Below are 5,590 nucleotides of genomic sequence, written 5' to 3' on the forward strand. Positions count from 1 at the left end.
GGATGTAGTGAGTGCCCATTAAGGGTGCACTTGAAAGTCGGCACTTATCTCATTTCAACTACCTGGTATTAAAGCTAATTTATTCTCCTTAATTCAAAGTTGGTTATTCCCTGTCACTGATAGCCTTTCATCAATAACCAATTACACCTGCTGAAAATAACAGCGCGGTTTTAGGTTCATTTCAACCGTTTAGCATTATTTTATTTTTTTACATGTTTAAACCTTTAGAATAAATATCTGAATATTTGAAAAGTATAATAACTGTGTGGAAAAAGAGTCAAATCATTTTAATTTGTATTAGAAATCATTCATACGTATAATTAATGACTCGAAGGCGATTCACACCCCCTGACTAGGTGGCAGTAGCACATGGAGTGAGGATTGTATCTGGTTGCCTACACACTTCTTTGTCAGTCAGCGCTCGTCTATTGTTTTGAGCCGCGGCTGCTCGAGCGCAGTACCTATTGAGAAGCTGCGCGGCTGTGCAGACTTTTAAGCCCGTGGATGCGTGACCTGGTGACGTCTTTTCCGACTGAGTTCACGCAGACGATGAATTTGGACAGGTTGTCCGCAGAATCTGCGCAGACAGCAAAGTCTGCGTATCGTGAACGCACCCAGACTTTGTTGCAGATTTCCTCAGGTCTGTAAGTGAAAAGAATGCGCACATCGCCATGACAACCGCGCCAGATTGTGGGTTTGGCAGGAACGTGAATATTTTTTTTTAAAACCTCACAAATAAAATGTAGTTAAAGTTAGCGTAGAGTGGAAGAAAAAGATGCAACGTGAAGCAAACGTGAAACTGAAGGAGGTGATCTCCTCCCTGTGTAAACTACTGGCCGGGCTGGGAGTCGAAGCGGTGCCTAGTCCAGAAACCTTTAGGCGGGGCAAATTCAACAGGAGAGACTGGGTAGGAGGCGTCACTAACTGCCTTGTGCACAAAGTTGTTATTACAGTAATTATGGAGATGTGCACTTTTCTAGTAATGTTTCTAAAGTTTCATAAACTTGTTACATTTGCTCACAGTCATTATTTTGTTTGTGCAGGCATGACAGATTGGTGTCAAAGCGTGTCGCTTCACATGCTGTCTTGTCTCATTTCTGATATTGATCGTGTTTGCAATCTGGTTTGTTGCTTCATTACTGACTGCAGACACACATTGCGAGTGAAATAAAAAAAAAAAAACCGCACATTACAAGAGTATTTGAAGCTACGTACTTGATTAGCTACATAGTTTCAGATACCCACGAAGTCACTCAGTCATTTAGCTGCCTATTGTTAAGCTGTTAGTGACACACTTTATTATTACTGGAAGGATGTATTCACACCAACCTGTTCAGCTCAGCTGAGCTCAATTCAGAACTGCACAACTAGAGTTTTTGTTTTGGACCAAATTCCTTGAAGATTCCACCCTGTGTTGGAAATTGTAATCATCCTCAACAGTTATTGCATGCCACTCTGGAATAGTATTGAAACCAAGCTGTGAGGGTTCAACAGCAATGGCCAAGTTTTGTTTCACCTAGAATTTTAGGATTAAGACATAATGAAGATAAAAAAATAAAAAAAAACATAATCAAAGAAACAACATAGTTTTTTGTTAGGTATGGGAAAACTACAAAGCGATATGTAATTCAATATGTTAAGGTAACATTATTCAAGAGGTTTCATTTGACTTTTATAGGGTGATGCAAAGCTTTTGGCCATTGCTGTGCCTATGTTGTATGACTGAATGCATCCATACTGTGACTAAAGGGGATATACAGTAAAGATAAAGGGGAAACTGAGACCATGTTCTGTTCTTTTTCAGACCGTTGATTTGTGGAAGTTGTTGTACAGTCTTCTAAAGCCCCTGCATCCAGACTGTCCTTGTGCTTCAAACAAAGCTAATCTTGGTAAATATTTCAATACAGTGTTCACATCAGGCAGAGAGCAGCAATGCCAGTTCACATTCCGATCTCACTGCAACAGGAGTTATGCGCGTTGGAGCCTTTAAATGTAGGGAGGATACTTTGTGTTTCATTTCTGAAATCTTTAACTACGTTTTCATTTCAGTTGAACCTGTTAAGAATCTGTGAAACCGTACAAACAGAAAAACTCTCCATTTAAGTGCCGTTACAACTACCTGTACGACACCACAAACTGAAACCCTTTGAAAACATTTAAAGTAACATCCCTACTTCAGTGAGATTCCTGTGTTGACCTGCTTGTTATATGAATAGTTAAGGGCTCAAATGTGGACTTGTTTATTACTTACATTTAAATACAGTGTATCCACCTGGATAGGGGAAACAGCGGTACCAACACGACGATGTAATGTGGCGCCTGCTTTTGTCTTATTTAGTATTGCAGGTTGATTTTGTGAAGTCGGTGCTTTTGCACTATGGCTATGGAGTCCGGGAGTTGTATCAGCTCCCAGCTGATGGATCGGAGGGGAGTCGAGAGCTCCTGCTAGCCCTCTCCTGGATCTTTCACAGGATTAACCTTCTGGAACAGCTGCTGAATAAAACACGACAGCCTAGGGGATGAGACAACACTCTGTGTGGTATGGGAATTTTAATACTGTTCAGTGTCTTTTTTTGTGAAGATGTCTTTTCCCTATTTAATCAAGAAAATTGTTAGATTTAAGATGATTCTCTTTGTCAAAAGAAGTGTTAGTTAGTTCTAAATATTCATTAAGCTGTGTAGTCTGTTGATTTTATTAGTATTTTCATTCCTCCAGGTTTCAAAGTCAATTTTTGTGCTTTGAGATATTCACATGATTTTCTAATTTGTGCAACAACAGCCTTTTATTTCACGTCTTGATTACAGAAAATCGGATTCACTGGAATACATTACATACTGCGTGGCTGAAATATTTCAAGTGAGTGTGACAATTCAGTGGTCATGAATCCCTAACTACAAGGTGATACATTCAGCCCATAGTTTTGTTGTTTTTGCCAGTAAACAGGATAATGCCTGGGTGTGCATCTCATAAAACACAGAGAAAACTTAATGTGCTGCCCTGGCCTGCTTTTCCACCTGGGGCCGGTTGTACTAAACGGATCCGATCCTGGATGCAGGCTCCGATCTTGCTCCTGTCATGTATTGGGTTGCTCTAAAAGGATCAGCGCTGATCCTGAGCTCAGTTTCAGCTCAAAATCTGATCCTATTTCGATCTTGCTTCAGACCAAGATCAGAATCGGATCAGAGCTTGATCGAACGTTTTTAAAATGGACCATGCATCATCAAAATACATAACAGAAACCTTTTTAAAATTGCTAAAATAATATTTAAATAAGCACTATACTGAATTTGGATAATTAACAATAACTTAATAAACTTTAAAATCTGCTTGCAGGGATATCCAAAAATATTTAGATTGAAACAGAGATCATTTAACGTTTTAGAAAACATTTAAGTAACAATGCATTTAAAAGTAGCTGTAACAGTACTGTATTAAGATAATAGCAATTAGAACAAAAACTTTGTACAATATTAGTTTAGTTGTGTTTAGCTATAGCTGACATTTCTGTTTTCACCGTATACCTTCAGAAAAAAAAATAGACCTGACTGCGTAATGAGGTTTTATAAATACCATTTCTATGTTTTGGGTGTTGTCAAAGTCATACTGGCGTTATCATGTTATCGATTGATATTGTCCGGCTGACTTAACTCATTTACGTCCAATCTCCCTTTTCTCTCAAAAACTCGAAAGGGCTGTAGCCAGTCAGCTGATGAAACATCTCACGGACAACAATCTGCTTGAATCTCTACAGTCTGGTTTCTGGCTGCATCACAGTACTGAAACTGCTCTGCTCCGGATTGTGAATCATCTCCTGCTCAATGCTGATGCTGGTTCTCCCTCTGTGCTTGTCCTCCTTGACCTAACAGCTGCTTTTGATACCATAGATCATGGCATTCTTCTTGACCGCCTTCAGAAGTATGCTGGGATCTCTGGAACCTCCTGGATGTCCTCTTACCTATCTGGACGCATGAAGTCTGTTTTCTATGCTGGACGCAGTGGTGTCACAAACCCGGTCACTTGTGGGGTCCCCCAAGGATCTGTCCTTGGGCCCCTTCTCTTCAATATCTACATGCTTGCCTGGAGTCACCTCATCCACCAACACAGCCTCATGTTTCACTCCTATGCTGACGACACCCAGCTCTACTTAAAACTCGAGCCTGGTAGCCTCTCTGCCATGGTCCGGCTCTCGGCTTGCATTCAAGACATCGAGACCTGGGTGTCTGCCAGTTTTCTTCAGCTGAACACTAGCAAATCTGAACTCCTTCTAGTAGGTTCTAAAACTCAACTTAAGAACCTACAGTGCCTTGCGAAAGTATTCGGCCCCCTTTGAACTTTGCGACCTTTTGCCACATTTCAGGCTTCAAACATAAAGATATGAAACTGTAATTTTTTGTGAAGAATCAACAACAAGTGGGACACAATCATGAAGTGGAACGAAATTTATTGGATATTTCAAACTTTTTTAACAAATAAAAAACTGAAAAATTGGGCGTGCAAAATTATTCAGCCCCCTTAAGTTAATACTTTGTAGCGCCACCTTTTGCTGCGATTACAGCTGTAAGTCGCTTGGGGTATGTCTCTATCAGTTTTGCACATCGAGAGACTGAAATTTTTGCCCATTCCTCCTTGCAAAACAGCTCGAGCTCAGTGAGGTTGGATGGAGAGCATTTGTGAACAGCAGTTTTCAGTTCTTTCCACAGATTCTCGATTGGATTCAGGTCTGGACTTTGACTTGGCCATTCTAACACCTGGATATGTTTATTTGTGAACCATTCCATTGTAGATTTTGCTTTATGTTTTGGATCATTGTCTTGTTGGAAGACAAATCTCCGTCCCAGTCTCAGGTCTTTTGCAGACTCCATCAGGTTTTCTTCCAGAATGGTCCTGTATTTGGCTCCATCCATCTTCCCATCAATTTTAACCATCTTCCCTGTCCCTGCTGAAGAAAAGCAGGCCCAAACCATGATGCTGCCACCACCATGTTTGACAGTGGGGATGGTGTGTTCAGGGTGATGAGCTGTGTTGCTTTTACGCCAAACATAACGTTTTGCATTGTTGCCAAAAAGTTCGATTTTGGTTTCATCTGACCAGAGCACCTTCTTCCACATGTTTGGTGTGTCTCCCAGGTGGCTTGTGGCAAACTGTAAACGACACTTTTTATGGATATCTTTAAGAAATGGCTTTCTTCTTGCCACTCTTCCATAAAGGCCAGATTTGTGCAGTATACGACTGATTGTTGTCCTATGGACAGAGTCTCCCACCTCAGCTGTAGATCTCTGCAGTTCATCCAGAGTGATCATGGGCCTCTTGGCTGCATCTCTGATCAGTCTTCTCCTTGAATGAGCTGAAAGTTTAGAGGGACGGCCAGGTCTTGGTAGATTTGCAGTGGTCTGATACTCCTTCCATTTCAATATTATCGCTTGCACAGTGCTCCTTGGGATGTTTAAAGCTTGGGAAATCTTTTTGTATCCAAATCCGGCTTTAAACTTCTCCACAACAGTATCTCGGACCTGCCTGGTGTGTTCCTTGTTCTTCATGATGCTCTCTGCGCTTTAAACGGACCTCTGAGACTATCACAGTGCAGGTGCA

At 41.0% G+C, this 5,590-nt stretch overlaps 1 long non-coding RNA gene across 1 annotated transcript; it reads left to right on the forward strand.

Annotated features, from left to right (window-relative positions):
* The first annotated feature begins 494 nt into the window (after positions 1-494).
* On the forward strand, positions 495-4,826 carry LOC117433840 (uncharacterized). Its single transcript, XR_004548977.3, has 5 exons — positions 495-907; positions 1,805-1,889; positions 2,339-2,539; positions 2,806-2,857; positions 3,692-4,826. It is a non-coding gene; the product is annotated as an uncharacterized LOC117433840 (long non-coding RNA).
* The last annotated feature ends 764 nt before the right edge of the window (positions 4,827-5,590 follow it).

The sequence above is a fragment of the Acipenser ruthenus genome, chromosome 18 (assembly GCF_902713425.1).
Source record: "Acipenser ruthenus chromosome 18, fAciRut3.2 maternal haplotype, whole genome shotgun sequence".
Classification (NCBI taxonomy): Eukaryota; Metazoa; Chordata; class Actinopteri; order Acipenseriformes; family Acipenseridae; genus Acipenser; species Acipenser ruthenus.